Genomic DNA, 20806 nt, shown 5'->3' on the forward strand with positions numbered 1-20806 from the left:
GAGTCCAAAGCTTCTTGCTAATCTGATGACTTCCTACAACATCCTGGTGTTATCATTCCAATTTTTTGAAACACGAGCAAACTGAACCACAGAAAAATTGAGTGAATCGCTCAAGGTGACATGGAAGTCAAGCCCAGAATAGAACTGATGTCTGCTGATTTCCCATCAAGCCACGACCCTTCCCCACACACCTGATTTGAAACAGTCTGGTCGGTAGTGGCTAATGGCTTTGATATGCTAGAAATATTAGTATCTTTTTTTTTCTGAGTAATATTCTTGGCAAGCATGTTTATTTTCCAGAGTGAGAGATATTTTTGAAAATAAAGTCTCTAGACAGTGTTGACTGTCAATCTCAAAAGATAGTCAGTGTTAAACTAGTAAGTGCACTTTAACATAAAAATGTGGGTTTGCAGACTGCATTCAAACTTATACCAATATTATGACAATATAACAAATCTTGAAGGATAGAAATGTTGAATGAAAAATATTGAAAATCAAGGCAAGAATTTTTGCAAAAAAAACCTGGATTCGAAGTAAGACCAGGCCTTTAGCAATGAGCTTGAATTTCTGCCAGGAAATGTAATCCACCTTGGCATCCTGCCCTGATCTCACAGTCCTGAGCATTGGCTTGTATCTTATGCTGAAGCCAACTCATTTCCTCCAGTCCAATCGATGGTTTTCTAATAGCTGAGCATCCTGCTCTGAATCACTTGCAAACCACAAAGATACACTTTCACTGTTTATTTTCTGACTTGAGACAGAGAAGAGCAAGGTCAGTTGATGCTTTCAATGATTGCTCTTAAAATAAAAACTTTCACTACAGTCTTTTGAACTTTTGAAAACCCCAGTCCAATGATACAGTCATTTCAGCAAATTCGGTTGCTCATGATTTCACAGTTTTTAAAAATAACTTTGTCAGTTGCATCTCTCTATGTCAAAATATAAATGCATTGATAGTTATTTAATTGGTATAGTTGTTTAATTGGTATTTTATGTCTGTAAAATACAGTGACGTGCTACAGGTACACTCATAGAATACTGAAAAAGAAAAAAATGAAAATGCATGTAATGATAATAAATGGTTTCTTTACAATTAGGGTCTTAGATTATATGTGCATTTCCACACACTTTAATGAATGTATACATTTGTACATCTGCCCTCCAATAACAGAACGTTTTCATCATTCCATAGAGATCCCTTCTAGTACTACATTCCATTTTCACCTTCTGCAGACAACTATGGTGCTGATATCTGTCAACATAATTGTTTTTCCTATTCCAGACCTTCATATAAATGGAATCATGCAATATGTAATCTTCTGTTCTGGCTTCTTTTGTCCAAATATAAGGTTTTTGAGTTCTTGTCCATCTTATTATCCTTATTAGTAAGGATAAGATCTTTCTTACTTTTTATTGCCAGGTAGTATTACACAGAATGAATATGCCACACTTTTGCATCCATCAACCTGTTGGTGAACATTTAGTGTCTTTTCAGCATCTATGATTAAAGCTGCCATAAATTCGTTTTTACATTATTCATTTGTGGACATGTTTTCACAACTATTTTAGGATTATTATTCACAGATTTGCCCTGATTACTCCCTTTAGAAGAGGTTTAGTGGGAAAGTAAAGTATTCTGAGCAGAAAGGCTGTTTTTTCATCCTTAACTCATTGGTTGTTTCAGTCTAGGACTTTGTACTACATCCCCTCCCAATCTTCAACCTTCAATACCCACTGTAGATATACTCTGAATGCCATGTCTCCTGTGAAATCATAGTAAAACAGAATAATAAAGTCAAGATCCCATCCTCTTTCACACTCCTATTTGAATAATTAGATTTTCTTTTAATGTCTCAATACATTGTAGCTAATATAGAACATAGTAACAATGCTACTAAATAGATTGAAAAGCAGCCTAACAGTTTCAGAGTAGTTGCTTCAAAATTCACCTGGAAGTGAATTCATCAAAATGGCAGAGTAGAAGCAATCTTACTCACTCAGGTAAGCCCCTTTGCTTTGAATCTCATGGGTTATCGCATTGCATGTATTTTGCAGTCATAATACAAAATAATCCAAATTTCAATGTTTTGTATTATAAGAGACTTCTGAGCATTTCACTGCATTTTTGAGCTGTAGGAAGGGATATGTTAACAAGATCTTATTTAAAATCCATCCTAGCTGGGCACAGTGGTTCATGCTTGTAATCCCAACCGCTCATGAGTTTGAGATGGAAGGATCTTAGGATGCCAGGAGTTCAGGACTAGCCTGGGCAACATAGGGAAACCTATCTCAGAAAGAAAGAAAGGAGAAAAAGAAAAGGAAAGGAAAGGAAGAGAAATTGGATGAGTATGGTGGCACACAACTGTAGTCTCAGCCACTAGAGAGGCTGAAGTGGGAGGATCCCTTGAGCCCAGGAGTTCAAAGCTGCAGTGAGATACGAGTGCACTTCTAAACTCCAGCTTGGAATCAAGACCTCAACTTTGAAAAATAAAATAGATAAAATTCATCCTAATGCTTTAAGATCCTTGCTTAGAAAACTATGCTGAGATGTTTGCTACACTCCATATTAAGGACCTTCTAAAGATTTAAGGATTTTGTTACAGTGAAGAATGCTCTTCTGGAGAATGGTGGTCTTGCTGTAAGGATCACCAGAGCATTTATTTTCCCTCAACATACTATGAGCACCTTGAGTGAAGGAGTTGGGATTTTTTTCAAATAGTACCCTAACCTTTCTTTGATAGCGTCTCAATTGTGGTAAACAGGGACGTGGTCTTCTTCAGCCTCTTTCTAACACCTAAAAGAGTATGGTACAGAGTTGTATTCATTAAAAAAATTATTGAAGGATGGACCAGAGAGACCTGATCTCCCACACTCTCCAATTTTAGTTACTTTCTTGCAAAATGGACATAACTGGATGCTTCACTCTGCTCACATCCCAAGTAAGTCAGTGTGCAGATATAGTTATTATCATTATCAGTAAGAAAAGTGAAAAGGATAAGAAATGTTGCATTTTCATAGTGTTTAGGTCATATAGAATGCTCTCATATGCAGATCCCATTTATATGTCCAAATTTTACTGATACAGAGAGAGTAAGACACTTGATTAAAGTCATGGAATCAAAAACTCATTCAACTAAAAATTGAACCTAGAATGTCCAACTCATTTTCAGTTTCCCCATTTTCTGCATCACAGTTGTGGCCAAATGTAGGGCCACATTTTGCTCACAATAAAATGTTCTAGACAGATGCATGGTATTTTTGCCATATTGTTATCAGGAGGGACTCAATAATCCCCGACTAAGAAAATGTTATCATTATTTGAAACTGCTTTGATCTATCTTTATATGTATTAAATACAGCTATTGACCCACCAGAAAGCCTAGAGTGGTTCTAAATAAATATTTTCATTTTCCAAATTGTACTGTGATGGCTTGTCTTCTAGAATAAAATGACTTCATTGGAAGTGGGGGGGATTGATTTCTTAAATCTGACCCAGACGTGGGATGGTGTGCTTTATTGTGTGAGTCTAACTAAATTTTTTTTTTGTAAGCAAGATCTCGCGTTACCAGAACAAGTAGGTTGTACACAAATTATTCATCAAAACCTTGAAGAAAAGTAAGCTCAACCACACAACTGACTTACAAAATATTTCAAATGCATTTGTTCAGTAAACAATTGAAGAAGGGAAATAATTTCCTCCCAAGTCAACATAAAGTGGGAAAATACAAACATTTGTTCTTGCCAAATTTAGCCTGAATTATTTATTAACTGCTACAGATCAGGGTATGCTAATAATATTGTAAGAAACAGCAAAGTTCTGATACTTCTCAAGAGATAGTTTGTAAATATCAGTAAATTATTGCACATCAGCTGTTGCAATAGTTGAGTTATGAATTGTTGTGACTACTGTTGTACCCTTGTAGCATCTGCATTTTTGGAAAAAATAAATCTTAATACTCTTCAACAAGCTATGGGGAAAGATTGTCGGACTTGAAACACAAAGACTTGACTTCACTTTGTAGCTGTGTCATCTTGAACAAATTAGTTAAACATTGTTAAGGAGGTTAATGACATTTAGTTTACAGGGTTAGAGTGAATATGAAGTAAGTTAGCACAAGTGAATTGCCCCTGTATGATACCTGACCCATGGTAAAAGATTCACAGATAACTGATCCATAGTGAGAGCATATAATTATAAATACCATTTTTTCTTATTTAAATATGATTGAGAAATTGGTGTTTAATGCCTGGTAACATGTTATCTTAGCTGCTACAGCACTGGACTTGACACAATTTGATAATAATACACCACTCATTCATTTATTATTTAACTTTCATGGTGAAGACAAAGATTTAATTTACTTCCCACTAAGTACAGGGCACTGCACTCGATCCTGAAGAGATTGTCGTGATCAAAGCATACAACTATCTCCTGTAGCCTATAATCCATAGACTACTATTTGTTAAATGTTGTTTTAGCAGAAGAGCTGTGGTTTCCTACTATGGGAATTAAGGTTTCAACCTTTACTATGAATAGCAAACGACTTTCTTCAAAAAGATATTTAAGTTACTCATCCCCATCACTCCAACTTGTAGTCACAGAATAACTAAGTTGAGAAAGAATGACAATATCCTACAGCAGTTCCAAGTCCAACAGCTAAACTGGTGTTTTATATATACGTTAAGAAGCAAGAGTTCATTAGCAATCAAATTATAAAAGCTCCATACTTAAACAGTATTTTTTAAATCAAAAATAGTGGAACATTGAAGATCTTGATTCTACTAATGCTACATATCCTGTAACAGAAAGCAGGTCCCAAGACCTGCTTGACTGTAGGTGACACAAGACAAACTCCAGAGGAAGATGGACTTAAAAAATTTTTATTATAAAGACGTGGGGTACAATTCAGTGTTAGGTATATAAACATTGATTGTGCAGGTACCCTTGTTGATGAGGTAGGACCCTCCCTCCCCTAGCAGTTTCCTTCAACTGCCAATCCCACTTCAACTCCCCTGACAGTTTTCAACTACTGCCAATCACTTTCTTTTTTTTTTTTTTTTTTTGAGTTAGAGTCTCACTCTGTTGCCCAGACTGTAGTGCAGTGGCCGCTCCCGGCCACCGCAGCCTCGACCTGCCGGGCTCCGGCAATCCTTCCGCCTCAGCCTTCCGAGTAGCCGGAATTACAGGCGCACGCTAACACGCCCGGTTAATTTTTTGATTTATTGTAGAGATGAGGTCTCGCTGCCCAGGCGGGTCTCAAACCCGCGGGCTCAGGCAATCCACTCATCTCAGCCTCCCAAAGGCGCGGGATTACAGGCTGAGCCACCGAGCCCGGCCCAATCACTTTCTTATAGAATTATAATTGTTCAAGGTCCGCTTATGAGTGAGAACATATGGAACTCTGTTCTTTGTTTCTGTGATAAATTACTTAGTACAATCGACTCTAAATCCATCCAAGTTGCTCCAAAGTCCATATATTTGTTCTTATTTATGGCTGCATAATATTCCATTGTGTATATGTACCGCATTTTTTTTTATCCAGTCCAGCTTTGATGGGCAACATGGTTGGTTCCATGTATTTGCTATTGTGAATAGAGCTGCAACAAACATACGTGTGCAGTTATCTTTTTAAAGAATAATTTGAGTTCTTCTGGGTATATTCCCAATAGGGGACTTGTTGGGTCATATAGAAGGTCATTTCTAGTTCTTTCAGAAATTGCCACACTGTCTTCCAAAAAGGTTGCACTAGTTTGAATTCCCTCCAGCAGTGTAGAAGCGTTCATTTTTCTTCACATCCTCACCAGCATCTGTTGTTGTTTGTTTTATTAATGATGGCCATTCTTACAAGGTGGGTGGTCTCTCAGTGTGGTTTTGATTTGCATTTCTCTGATGATGAGTAAGGCTGAGCACCTTTTCATGTGTCTGTTGGCTGACCATTTATCTTCTTTTGAGAAGTGTTTATTCATGTCTTTTGCCCACTTTTTAAAGGGGCTTTTTGTTTTTTTTCCTTTTGGCACATTTGAGTTCCTCGTAGATCCTAGATGTTAGGCCTTTGTCAGATATACAGTTGGCAAGTATTTTTCCCCAATCTATGGGCTATCTCCCTGCTCTCTTGATGGTTTCTTTTGCCTTGCAGAAGCTCGTTAATTTGTTGAGGTCCCACTTGTCTATCTTATTTCATAAGGTATGAGCATTTAGGGTTCTGAATAGGAATTGGTTCTTAGTTGCAAATTTCCATAAGGGTGTCTCCTGCATTTTCTAAGATTCTTATCATTTGAGGTTGTATGTTTAGGTCTTTGATCCATTTAAAGTTAATTTTTGTGTATGGTGATAGGTAGGGATCCTGTTTCAATCTTCTGCATGTGGTCAGCCAGTTTTCCCAGCACCGTTTACTGAATAGGGTCTACTCTCCCCAGTGGTTGCTGTTGGAGGCTTTGTCAAAGATGAGTTGGTTGAGAAATTGTTGCTTTGCTTCTGGAATCTCTATCCTGTTCCATTGGTCTATTGCCGGTTCTTGTATCAATACAAGATGGGCTGTTTTGATTACTGTAGCCTTATAGTAAAGTTTGACGTCTGGAAGTGTGTTACCTCCTGCTTTCTTTTGCTAAGGATTGTTTTGGCTATTCGTAGTCATTTATGTTTCCATATGAATTTCTGTATTGTCATGTCCAGGTCTGAGAAGAATGATGTTGGTAACTTCATGGGTATTGCATTGAATCTGTAGGTTGCCTTTGATAGGATGGACATCTTAACAATGTCGATTCTTCCTGTCCATGAACATGGAATATTTTTTCATTTATTTGTGTCTTCTTGGATTTCTTTGAGCAGTGATTTGTAATTCTCATTGTAAAGGTCTTTCACTTCTCTGGTTAGGAAAATGCTGAGGTATATCATTTTTTTGGTGACTACTGTGATGTGATTGTGCTTTTTATTTGGGTCTCTGCCTGCCTGTTATTGGTATATAGGAATGCAACTGTCTTTTGCACATTTATTTTGTACGCTGAGACTTGGCCAAAGTCTTTTATCCATGCAAGTAGGTTTTTGACAGATTCTCTTGGATAAGATCATATCATCAGCAAGGTATAGGATCATATCATCAGCAAAGAGGGATCATTTGACTTCCTCTTTTCCTATTTGGATATCCCTGATTTCCTTCTCTTGTCTAATTGCCTGAGCTAGGACTTCCAACACCATATTTAACAAGAGGGATGAGAGTGGGCAGCCTTGTCTCATTCCAGTTTTCAGGGGAAATGTTTCTAGTTTCTGTCCATTTAGTAATATGTTAGCTCTGGGTTTGTCATAGATGGCACTTACTATTTTGAGGTATGTTCCTTTTATATCTAGGTGTTTGAGGGTTTTTTATCAAGAAGGGATGTTGGATTTTATCAAAAACTTTTTCTGCATCTAATGAGATAATCATGTGGTTCTTGTTTTTGCATCTGTTGATGTATTTAATGACATTTATGGTCTTGCAAATGTTGAACTAGTCCTGTATCCTGGGGATGAAACCTACTTGGTCATGGTGGATGATTTTTCAGATGTGTTTTTGGATCCAACTTGATGAATCTTGTTGAGGATTTTTGCATCTATGTTCATAAGGGATATTGGCCTGTAGTTCTCTTTCTTTGTTGTATCTTTACCCGGTTTGGGTATCAGTATAACGTTCGCTTTGTAAAAGGATTTGCAGAGAATTCCATCTTTCTCAATTGCCTGGAATAGTTTCAATAGGATTGATATCAGCTGCTCTTTGTATGTCTTGTAGAATTCTGCTAGAAAGCGATCCGGTCCAGGGCTTTTTTTTTTTTTTTGTAGGTAGTTTTCGTATGACAGAGTCAATTTCCTGGTCTATTTAGTGTCTCAATGTCTTCTTGTTTTAACCTGAGGAGGTTATATGATGTCAGAAAGTCCTCCATTTCATCTAGGTTATTGAGTTTGTTTTCACATAGGTATACATAGTAATCTCTAATAATCTTTTGTATTTCTTTGGGGTCAGTTGTAATTTGATCTTTTGTATTTCTGATTGTGTTTATTCAGGCTTTTTGTCTTGTTTTCTTGGTCAATCTGGCTAGGGGCCCATCAATCTTGTTAATTCTTTCAAAGAATCAGCTTTTTGTTTTGTTAATGTTTTCTATGATATTTTTGTCTTCTTTGTCCCATATTTGGGCTCTTTTTTTGTGATTTGATTCTTCTGTTAAAGTTGAGGTTTTGGTGGTCTTCTCTTTCCAGCTCCCTTAGGTGATTTGTTAGGCTCTCCACTTGTGATCTTTCCATTTCCTTGATGTGTGCTCATAGAGATATAAATTCCCCTCTTAGAACTGATTTCATGGCATCCCAGAGGTTTTGGTAAGATGCTTCTTCATTTTCATTTGTTTCCAGGAATCTTTCGATTTCTTCTTTGATTTCAGTGTTGACCCAGTTGTTGTTCAGCATCATGCTGTTTAGTATTCATGTCTTTGTGGGCTTTGAGGAAATGTTGTTGGTGTTGATATTTATTTTTATTTCACTGTGGTCTGAGAATGTGCATGGCAAGATTTCAACCTTATGGAATTTGTTTATGCTTGATTTATGACCAAGGATGTGATCGATCTTGGAATATATTCCATGTGGTGATGAATAGAATGTATATTCTGTGGTTGTTGGGTGGAATAATCTGTAGGTATCTATTAAGTACATTTGGTCAAGTGTCAAATTTAGGTTCTGGATCTCCTTGTTGATTTTTTGCCTTGATGATCAATCTAGGGCTGTTAGTGGGGTATTTAAGTCCCCTGCTATGAAAAGATGGACTTTAAAATAAGTGGTACTAGGAGAATTGGGTAACCAATTGGAAAATGATAAAATTAGATAAATACCTAATACTATAAACAAGAATAAACTCTAAATGGCTTTAGGATCTATATATGAAAGATAGAACCACACATGTATTAAATGGTCAAATTCTTCTTTAAATGCAAAACCAGAAGACTTTCTAACTATGACTATAAATCCAGAGACAATGAAAAAATAAAAAGATTGATAAATTTGACCCAGAAAATGTTTTTTAAACACATAGCACAAAACACCATACACAAAATCAAAAGACAGCTGTATAACAGAAAGAAAACATTTGTAATGCATACTATATACAGGGTTTCAGATTTCCAATTCATAAAGACTTTTTAAAAACTGAGGAACTAAGGAAACTGAGGAACAAAAGACCAAAGTCAACTCACAAATAAATATAAAAATTGACCTCAAACATATTTAAAAGCTCAAGCTAACCCATAATTAAAGACATGCAAGTTATCACAGCCCTGAGGTACAATTTCTCACCTCTCAGACTAGCAAAAACTAAAAAGTAGGCCCATAAATGGTGCTGGAAAGAACTGGGCATCCAGATGAAAAAAAAAATGGATTTAGACACAAACCTTACACCCACCACAAAAATTTACTCAAAAGGGATGGTGGGCCTAAATATAAGTTGCAAAACTATAAAACTCCTAGTAGATAGCATAGGAAAAAAGCTACATGATCTTGGGTATGTTAGTGCCTTTTTAGTTATAAAAGCCACAATCCATGAGTCAAAAAATTGATAAACCAGGTTTTATTATAATTAAAAACTTCTGCTGTATAAAGGACACCATCAAGAACTTGAGAAGATAAGCCACAGACTGGTAGAAATATTAACAAAAGATGTATCTAATAAAGTATTGTTTGTCAAAATATGTAAAGAATTCTTAAAACTCAACAATTAGAAAATGAACATGCTGATTTTAAAAAGGGGCCAGTAAACACCTCACCAAAAAACACAAAACAGATGATAAATAAGCATATGAAAATTTCCACATCTCACATCATTAGGGAATTGCAAATTAAAACAACAGCGAGATACCACTACACACTTATTAGAATGACCAAAATCTGAAATACGGACACCACCAAATGCTGGTGAGAATGCAGAGCAATAGAAACTCGGTTGTTGGCTGGGAGTGGTGGCTCAGTTTGTAATCCCAGCATTTTGGGAGGCTGAGGCGAGAAGATTGCCTGAGCCTGGGGTCTTGAGAACAGCCTGGGCAACTTGGTGAGACTTCGTCTCTACAATAAATCACAAAAACTAGCCAGGTGTGGTGGCGGGTGTCTACAGTTCCAGCTACTTGGAAGGCTGAGGCAAAAGGATGCCTAAACCCAGCAGGTCGAGGCTGCGGTGGCCGTGAGTGTGCCACTGCACCACTCTAGCCTGGGAGACAAGAGTGAGACTCCAACTCAAGAAAGAGAGAGATGGGGGGGAGAGAAAGAAAGAAAGAGAGAGAGAGAGAGAGAGAGAAGGAAGGAAGGAAGGAAGGAAGGAAGGAAGGAAGGAAGGAAGGAAGAAAGAAAGAAAGAAAGAAAGAAAGAAAGAAAGAAAGAAAGAAAGAAAGGAAAGAAAGGAAAGAAAGGAAAGAAAGGAAAGAAAGAAAGAAAGAAACTCAGTCATTGTTAGTGGGAACTCAAAGTGGCACAGGCATTCCTATAAAACTAAACATCAGCCCGGTTTGGTGACTCAGCCTGTAATCCCGCGCCTTTCGGAGACTGAGGTGAGTGGATTGACTGAGCCTGAGGGTTCGAGACCCGCCTGGGCAACTTGGCGAGACCTCATCGCCACAATAAATAAAAAAATTAGCCGACGTGGTAGCGCGCCTGTAGTTCCAACTACTTGGAAGGCTGAGTGGAGGATCGCTGGAGCCCAGAAGGTCCAGGCTGCGGTGGCTTGGAGCAACCACTGCACTCCAATCGGGGCGACAGAGTGAGACTCCAACTCAAAAAAAAAAAAACTTAAAAAAAGCCTAAATATCAGTTTATCATCCAATCCAGCAACCACTCTCTTTGGCATATATTCACATAAGTTAAGAACTTATATTCACAATTAGACCTACACATGGATGTTTACAGCAGCTTTATTTGTCGTGGCCAAAAGTTGGAGGCAACCAAGGTGTCCTTCAGTAGGTGAATAGATAACTAGACTGTGGTACATCCAGATAATAGAATATCATTCATCACTAAAAACAGATGAAATATCAAGCCATGAAAAAATGTTTGTAGGAATCTTAAATGCATATCACTTAAGTGAAATAAGCTACTCAGAAAAAGGCTACATGCTGTATAACTTCAACTATATAACATTCTAGAAAAGGCGAAACTATGGAGACAGTAAAGAGATCAGTTGATGCCAGGAGTTGGGGGAAAGAAGCAATGGATAGTCAGAGCGCAGAGAATTGTTAGGGTGGCGAAACTTTTCTGTACGATACAATAATGGTAGATACATGTCAGTATACAGTTGCCAAAACCCATACGATGTACAAAAATAAGGATGGAAACTGTGTAATTTGGGTAATAATGATGCTTCAATGTAGGTTCATTGATTGTAATAAATGTACCACTCTGGTCCTTGTTGCTGATAGTGGAGAAATCTGTGCTTATGTGGGGAAGGGAGATATGAGAACTCTATGTACTTTGCATTCATTTTGCTGTAAATGCAAAACTTCTCTAATAATAGCGTGTATATATATATATATATGCACACACTTTTTTTTAAATACAGGACGACACGTAGTTAGCAAAGCTGCAATGAAACAGGCTGTCTTCAAACATTGCTGGTGGATGTGCAAACAGATGTAAACTTTCTAGAGTGCATGAACCGACAAAACTGCCTACACATTTATCTTTTTTTTATTTTAATTAATTTTATTTTCAGTCGGGGCCTCACTCCATTACCAGGCTGGAGTGTAGCAGCAAGATGATGGCTCACCACAGCCTTAACCTCTGGGATTCAGGTGATTCTCACACCTCAGCTTCCCAAATAGCTGGGACTATAGATGTGCTCCACCATGCCCAGCTAATGTTCTGATGTTTTTGTAGAGACAAAATCTCACTAGGTTGCTCTCAAACTCCTGGGTTCTAGCAATCCTCTGCCTCCGCCTCTTAAAGTGCTGATATTACAGGCATGAGCCACTCACTGCACCTGGCCAACACACTTATATTTTAACTCCACAGTTCCACTCTTATGAATCTACAGTATGAAACTGCATATATGCATGGCAGAATTTTTTGTTATTACAAACTGTTAGAAACTACCTAAAAACCCATGCATTGGAAAAGTTACTGGAAAAAGAAAAACAATGGTGTATCTACACTACACAATACTATGTATTTATAAGAAAAAATATTAACAGATATGCAGTGATTGCCACAACAACTGTTAAGGAGAAAAAGAAAGGTAGTGTAAGCTATTCTTTATGTTAGAAAGAAGGAGATACAAGAAAATGCATAATTTGTGCAAAAGGTACTAAGAAAATAATCCCCAGACTAGGGTTACATATGTAGGACTTGAGTATGAAAAGGCTGGAAAGCAGCAGAAAATAGAAATAATAATAGGGATAAGAAGAGAGGACGCTTCTTTGAGTAGAATTTTCTGAGTAGCTATAACTCTTAAAATCACAAGATTATATCAGAAGTCCCCAAATTAAAGAATTATGATCAAGAATGCAAGGGAACTCGAGAGACATAGCACAAAATGAATTTAATTGCATGACGACAAATAACAAAACCACACTGCAAGAGCTGGGGAAGCAAATAACTAATCTGAGCAACTTGGAAGACATGTATTTTTGCTGGACAAAATACTTTATAAAGTGAAAGACAATAAGAACTGTACACAAGTGCTGTAATATAGTCAGTAAATGTGTTTCTCACGAGGACATGGGCTAGCAGTTCTAAAACTGCTTTATGTGTTTAATGGGATTGTAAGGATTATATACTGGAATAAGTAAATATATGTAATAAGAACAAGATTTCTTGCAACTGGGGGACTGAATATAACTCTTTGCCCCACTTTTGCCACTTCCTATGAATCTATACTTTTTTTAAGTTTTAAAAAATAGAATGGCATAAGCAACAAGTGGCTTTAAAGACTGTACTGAAATGCTTATTTTCATTAGTCCAAGGTGTCCCAAGGATTATAGAACAACTTTTATAATAAACCGTACTTGCTTTTGTGGAGAGAGATCTGAGTGTGTGTATACACACTTATACATGTGCATATATATTTACAGAAAAGTGATCATTTCAAAAAGGTTTTCAATTTAAAAAAACTTTTTCAGTTTATTATTTTTCTATCATTGACATACATTATTTTTAATTTTTAAAAAGAGGAGCAATTTTTAAGAACATTAGAGAAAAAATTAGGAATTATGTATCCAGCTTAAACAATTTACAGATCGAGAAACCGTGGCCCAAAGGGCTCATATGTTTTTGTTCAAGTTCTTCAGTGACCCTCTGGCAGAACCAAGAACACTATTTTCTGTCCAGAGGCTCCATTCACTGAGCCCGTGGCATCCTCTCTGGTAGGGTTCTAATACTTTCCTCCTCCCAGGGTCCATGTTTCTGTAGGAAATCTGAATGGCAGGGTCAAATAAATCTGCATAAAATAAACACAAAGCATATAGTTAATATTTAGAAAGGAATGCTATAAACAAAGTTAGCAACAAGAAATATTCAGGCAAGTTGCCTCTGCCTATTATATTCCAGCGTAACTGTTCAATGGGCCATTTTTCTATTGACAGACATTCTTTCCACATAAGTCAAAAAATAATTGCCAAGAACATGGTAACAAAAATCTTCAAAGTCTTCTAAAAGTCTCCAGTGTGCTCTCACTTATGTAGGGTTGTTTCCCAAAACTCAAGTTCTAAAATGATCTTTAAAAGCTATGTCTATAATTAAATACAAAAATAAAAGGCTATTTTTTCAGATTCTTCAACTTAAAGAACTTATTCCATGAATGCAAGAATAAAGATTTTTAAATAAAAAAAAATTTCTAGACTCTTGAATGCCCTAGATTTCTTCAGAAATGGCTGACACAATTACCCCACATGATAAAAATCTTATATGAAAGTGTCTTTTTTTTTGAGTTGGAGTGTCACTCGGTCGCCCTGGCTGGAGTGCAGGCGCACACTCATGGCCACTGCAGCGTCGACCTGCTGGGCTCTGGCGATCCTTGCAAGTGGCCCGAACCACATGCGCCTGCCTGGACCTCCCAAAGTGCTGGGATTGCAGGCTGAGCCACCCAGTCGGGCCATGTCATTTTTAAAATAGTAATTTTTTTCAGGAGGGAAGTAGAACTTCAAAACGGTGGCTGAGGTACTGGCGGTGGCTACGGTGACCTCCCAACCCCGGAAAGGCCGAGCTGGAGATGGTGGCAGTGCTTGCCCTCCCCAGGGGCCGTGGGAAGCTCAGCAGAGACCAAGCCTGGGAGGCCGGCTGGTGCCAGCCCCTTTCTGCTTCTGAGACGACAGCAGCAGAGGCGGTCAGGTTCAACTGGCTTCTTAGAAGTTGGGTGCAGATTTTCATGAACTTTCCGTGATCTTGATGATGTCCCATTGGGGAGGGAGGGGCACACCTCATCAACAAGGGTACCTGCATAATCAACGTTTGTATACCTAACTCTGAATTGCACCCCACATCTTTAGAATAAAAAAAATTGAATTGCATTTAAAAAAAAAAAGATAGGAGACAAATTCAAAACACTAGCTAAAGTTGGTCTATATATTGGCTTCTCCTTGCCTGATTGTTTGCAGGTTATCAGGGAAGGACAGTATGACTTCTCCTTGGAAGAGAAAATCATGGAGTGGGCCAAAGATATTAAGAAAATCCAAGAAGCCCAGAGGGAAGCTGAGTGCAAAGCTGAGGAAGAAGCCACTAAAGTGAAGTCTAAGAATGTTCCAGAGGGTGTTAGCAAAATGAGCTTCTCGGAGACTCATAGTACAGCCACAATGCAACCTCCTATGAACCCCATCTTTGCCAATTTATACCACAACAGCATTTTTGCCCTGACTAGCGTCAGCAGTAGTACCATAAAGAAAGTTCTCATCCCACCCCACACAAAGGCAGATTTCAATCCAACCTGCCTTTTTTTTCTTTATTCTAAAGATGTGGGGTAAAATTCAGGGTTAGGTATACAAATGTTTGTGACGCAGCTACCCTTGCTGATGAAGTGTGCCCCTCCCTCTCTTTGCAGTTACTCAACTGCCAATCTCGCCATCCCCCCTGCAGTTTCCCCCTAGTGCCAATCCCTGTCTTATAGTATTATGATATTCAAGGTCTGCTTATGAGCGAGAACATATGGTACTCTGTTCTTTATTTCTGTGATAGATCACTGAGTATGATCAACTCTAAATCCATCCAAGTTGCTGCAAAGTCAGTATGTTTGTCCTTCATTATGGCTGCATAATATTCCACTGTGTATATGTGCATTTTTTTTTATCCAGTCCAGCTTCAATGAGCAGCATGGTGGGTTCCATGTTTTTGCTATTGTGAATAGAGCTGCAACAAACATACGTGTGCAGGTAACTTTTTGGTAGAATGACTTGAGTTCCCCGGGTATATTCCCAGTAGGGGGATTGCTGGATCAGAAAGTCAATTTCTAGTTCTTTCAGAAATCGCCACACTGTCTTCCAAAGAGGTTGCACCAGTTTGCATTCCCACTAGCAGTGTGGAAGCCTTCCTTTTCCTCCGCATCCTTGCCAGCATCTGTTATTGTTTGTTTTATTAATGATGGCCATTCTTATTGGGGTTAAGTGGTGTCTCAATGTGATTTTGATTTGCATTTCTTTGATGATTAGTGAGACTGAGCACCTTTTCATGTGTCTGTTGGCTTCCTGTACATCTTCTTTTGAGAAGTGTCTATTCATATCTTTTGCCCACTTTTTAAAGGGGCTATTTGTTTTTTTTCCTTTCAGCGCATTAGAGTTCCTTGTAAATCCTAGATATTGGGCCTTTGTCAGATATACAGTTGGCAAGTATTTTTCCCCATTCTGTGGACTGTCTCCCTGCTCTCTTGATGGTTTCTTTTGCTTTGCAGAAGCTTGTCAGTTTCACGAGGTCCCACTTGTCTATCTTATCTCTTATAGTATGGGCACTTGGGGTTTTTTATCAGGAATTGGTTGCCAGTTCCAATTTCCATAAGGGTGTCTCTTGCATTTTCTATGATTCTTATAGTTTGAGGTTTTACATTTAGGTCTTTGATCCATTTAGAGTTAATTTTTGTGTATGGTCCTGCTCACTTTGAGTATGAAAAGGACCCATTTGATAATCTGGAGTTAAAACTATTGATGGGAAGGAAGAGTTCAGAAACACTCTGGTAGGAACAACTGGACCCATTATGGCTCAGGTACTGGACAGTAACCTGCCCAGAGGAGGCTCTGGATGAGGAGGATGAGGTTACCTGGCATCCTTGGGGCAGGTAACCCTAGATTTCAAGCCTCTTCATAAACTCAGTGGCTTTATAACCTTTCCACAGTTGGGCAACTGTGAAAAGATGTCACTGTCTTCCAATGTGCCCCTCCCTCTATCCCTGCAGTAAGCAATATCAAATCCCTATCTTTCCCCAAAGTTGACTGTTGTCTTCATTCAGAAGTCAGTCAAGTTGGCAAGCACTTTCCGTAGAACATCCTGCCTCTGTAATGTCATGTTTCAGAATTCCCTTAAACTTTCCACCCAAAGCAGTGCCAATGATCTCAAAGGGCATCATACTCTTGGGTTTTCAGCTTTGACCTTGGACAGTTGCACAGAGACATCCACCCTAGCACCCTCCCAGATGCCTTTCCTCTCTGTTTTGTCTGTGTGCACAGAGGAATCATAACCTCCAAATTCAGGTCCTATGGTCACCCCTCCTAATTTCTCAATGTCACAAGTGCCCAACCTGTCCAGCTGTCCCCACACCTATTCTGAACTACAGACACTGCCCCCCCCCCCCCCCCCCCCCAGTGAGCAGCAGTGTGTGGAGACAGTAGTCAACACAGGTTACTCATATGAGTGTGCTCTGACAGCCATGAAGAAGAAAGCGGAAAATATTGAGAAGATTCTCGGCTATCTCTTTGCACATGGACAGCTTTGTGAGAAGGGTTGTGACCCTCTTTTAGTGAAAAAGGCTCTGGAAATGTGCCAGTGTTCAGAAGAAAAGATAATGATGTTTCTTCAATTAATGAGCAAATTTAAGGAAATGGGCTTTGACCTGAAAGACATTAAGGAAGTTTTGCTATTACACAACAATGACCAGGACAATGCTTTGGAAGACCCCGTGGCTCACAAGGGATCCTGTTGCTTGCTTAGGCCCTGATGCAGAACCACCACCCTCAAGGACCCTGCAGAGACCACCAGAGGGGAAAGAGAAGGGACACACTTCTGGATTTTTCTTTGGGGGATAAGCAGATCGCTCACGTATGGAGATTGTGCTTAGCGTTCTCTGCAAGACTAGGCCCTCGGTCGGGGGAAGTGGTAAGTTGTGGGCATATGACTGCCACCAGAACCTTCCTGGCTCCTTCCACACTAAGTGCATTTGCATTTTGAGAAGGGTCCTGCCCACCTCAGCGCTCCAGTGACTACCTGGTCTTTCTGGAGTCCTACATCCTCAGCTGAAACCTGACCTGGCTGACAAGCAGCAGGTGTGGGCCAGACTCACCCCTGCTTTGAGGCTGGATGCTTTCCTCCTACCCCAACACTGGTGAACTGAACTCCAGTCCAAGCTGAGTGCAAGTGGAAGCTTCTTCCAGGGTTTTAGCTCCTCTCACCCTCCTTAATAGGCCCTTAGGGCTACACTGGTTCTGCAATGTCTCTGAGGTGCCAAGAATGTGCTTTTCCCCCAGAGGGCCCAGAGTTTGCTTCTTCTGCTAGGCAGTCACCATGCTTCTCTGCCCCAGCCTGTTTCTTTTGACTTGGTTTGGACATTTCTCTGCTACCCAGGGTTTTGGAGTCCCTGCTCTAGGAAACAGTTGTTAGTTTAAGAAATCACTGGCTCCTTTGCAGCACATTGAATGCATGAAAAAACAGGCCATGGTTTAGTTGACCAGCACTAACTCCACCTCTGTGCTCTCACTGCTTTAAGATGACATAGTGTGTAGCACATAGCCATAGAAATCAGTCTCTTTGTTTTATACTATGTTGTGAATCATTAAAGATCTAAATAGAAAAGACATACAGAATTGATGAATGTAAACTAATTTGTTAACTATTTTGATACTTCAGAGAGAACAAACGAAAATCTAAAAGATAAAAAATAAAAACAGTTTATTTTTTAATGTGTGAAGAAAATTTATTTTACATAAATTAAATTGAGTAGAACATTGTGGGGAAAAAGTTATTTTGCTTCCAGATTTCATGTATGTGCATTTGACAAAGACCCAGTAAGCATCTCCTTTGAACAGGCTCTGTTTTCATTCTGGGTTCTGGGTGTGCATCAATGAAATTAGAACTAGAGGATAAGATGGTTGCACAGCTCCGATAGAGTATCAAGAACTCAGGTACAGTCCTCGTCCTATTTCCAGTGGCAGTCAGTGTGATCTTGATTGGATAGTCAGCATTCTGAGCTTCAAGGGTGCATCTGTAAAATAGGAATAATGAAACAACCCTCCTGGCACAGCTGTGGGAGAAAAATAGAAGCTTCTTGAATGCAAATTTCTTGGTGGATATTTGGCCCTTGGGTTAACATTATCTCCCCTCATGCGTTCCCACCAGAGGTTGGAAAATAATCATCAGAAACTCTGACTTTTTACTGAACTTCTTTTTTTTTCTTTTTTTGAGTTGGAGTCTCACTCCATCACCCAGACAAGAGTGCAGTGACATGGTCCTGACCACCACAGTCTCAACCTGCTGGGCTCCAATGATTCTTCCACCTCAGCATGCCAAGTAGCTGGAACTACAGGCGGCTAATTTTTTATTTATTGTAGAGATGAGGTCTCACCAAGTTGCCTCGGCGGGTCCTGAACCCGCAGGCAATCCACTCACTTCGGCCTCCCAAAGCGCTGGGATTACAGGCTGAACCACCAAGCCTGGCCAAGGGTTACTGAACTTCGAAACCCAAACAGGAACAAGTCCAGGAATAGGGCACAGGGTGGGGGAGAAGCTGAGGGGATTGGGATACAGGTAGGCAGAATCCATACAACCAATGTTTTGCACAGAGCCACAGATGTCATGACTGAATTTTGATGCCAATTTCTGAAGGTCTTTAAAAGTCAAACTGAACCTAATCAAATGAGATTTCACCCAGAAGCATCAAATGATCTTGAAGCTTTCCTAAGATCCCTTCTAGCCCTCAGGTTTAATGCTAGAGTCATCTTTAAACTAGTCAGCCTTTATTTTTTTTTCCCCAGTGCTTTTATTTTTAAGTCAGAGAGTGTAACTGATTGCTTATATTTCATTGCCTCTCAGTGGGGTTTATTTATAGAATACCCACATGACAGCCAGAAATACCTTCAGACCAGGAGGGACACCAACCATCTGTTCCTCTGATAACATGCTTCCAGTGATTTCTCCGGGATTCTGGTACTTAACAAAATGTTGCCACAGCAATCTCCAATCTGTGTATTTATAGGAAGGAGAATGTGTGTATGTTACATATTTGGACTTGTTTCCTTCAGCAGGAGAAATATAGTCTCAGCCATATGTTTGCCGCACTCATAATTACCTCCCCACTCCATACATCCCATTTTAAATATCTCACCATTCAGAAAGCAGCAGGTTAGAATCTTCCTCTTGAGTCCAGATACACTTAAATCCATTATCCTGGAACAGAAGCCCTTTGTGGAATGGCCATTAATCAGATAATTACTAACTTCAAGTTGATGGCCTAAATAAACATTTCCTGACTTGAGACGTCTCCTGGAGCTAGAGAGAAAGCCGTGTTTCCTGTGTTGGGTCCCAGGCATGTGTACTCACACCCTCTTCCCCTAAAACCACTGCTCCTCATGTAAAAATGAAAGACTGGGCAATGATGTTGAAAATCATAGGTGTATTGACTGAGCTCACTCCTTGTAGCATGTTGTGCTAGACATGTTACATACAGTATCTGATTTTTACTTCACATAACAGCTCTAGGTGGTGGGGACTCCAATATTTCCATCTTACAAATGAAGAAACTGAGGCTTAGGGGAGGTAAATAGCTTGCAAATGACAGAGCTGGCTCTCAACCCGAGATCTGTTTCTCTAAAGGGAAGACTATTTTTGTTGAATATTTCCGATATTCATTGATCCAGTCAATATTTAAGGAAAGTCTTCCAAGCACCACATGTTGTGTTGAGTTCTGGGAATACAATGGTTCACAAGGAGGCAGTGTTCCCTCTCTCGAGAAGCTAACAGTTCTGGTCTAAGAGGACAGATGATAAACAAATTTTTAAAAAAAACTAACAGGTAATAATAAAAGTGGTAATATGGGGTAACAGAAAGAGAGTCCTGTGGCCACTTCCACTCCAGTTTGGAGGAATGAGCTGAGACCAGAATGAGAACAGGTCTGGCAAGTGAAACTCCTGAGGAGAAGTGTTCGGTCAGAGGAAATAACTGGTGGCTTAGGTGGGAATGACCTCGTTTGCTTTCAAGTTCAGATGGAAGGCTGTTGGGATCAGAGCCAGAGCGATGGAGGGGAAGAAGTGTGGGAAGTATGGGAAGTCCCAAAGTCAGGCAGGGCCCTGTCATGTGGGCACTATTGGCCAGGGCAGGGAGTTTTACTTTTAATAAGGTGCTTGGTCGGCCACTGGCAAGGTATCTGGTGTTTTAAGTGAGAGAGTTTTATAATTGGATTTACATTTTTCAGAGTTCAGAGTTGATTGCAGAAAAGCCAGGGATTGCATACAGAAGCAGAAAGAGACGACCAGGGTAACCAGGGTTACCTCTGCCAGGATGGGAAGTGTCCAGGAAAGGGATAGAGCATGCTTCTCATTGGAGATCTTTCTAGAAAGATAAGCAAGATTTCACCAGGCAAAGAGAAAAATGAAGAGAGCTTCTGTGAGGGAAAACAGTGGTTGCAAA

General features: G+C 39.4%; 1 long non-coding RNA gene and 1 pseudogene across 1 annotated transcript; one reads left to right on the plus strand and one right to left on the minus strand.

The window, feature by feature from the left end:
* Positions 1 to 2900: 2900 nt before the first annotated feature.
* Positions 2901 to 17126, plus strand: LOC103254935 (annotated as a pseudogene).
* A 950-nt stretch (positions 17127 to 18076) lies between these two features.
* LOC103254933 lies at positions 18077 to 19583 on the minus strand. The gene is made up of 3 exons (XR_503993.2): positions 19506 to 19583; positions 19256 to 19362; positions 18077 to 18386 (listed from the first exon to the last, which is right to left on the minus strand). It is a non-coding gene; the product is annotated as an uncharacterized LOC103254933 (long non-coding RNA).
* Between the last annotated feature and the right edge of the window lie 1223 nt (positions 19584 to 20806).

The sequence above is a fragment of the Carlito syrichta genome, unplaced genomic scaffold (genome assembly GCF_000164805.1).
Source record: "Carlito syrichta isolate Samal-C Ts95f unplaced genomic scaffold, Tarsius_syrichta-2.0.1 Scaffold287658, whole genome shotgun sequence".
NCBI classification, from domain to species: Eukaryota; Metazoa; Chordata; class Mammalia; order Primates; family Tarsiidae; genus Carlito; species Carlito syrichta.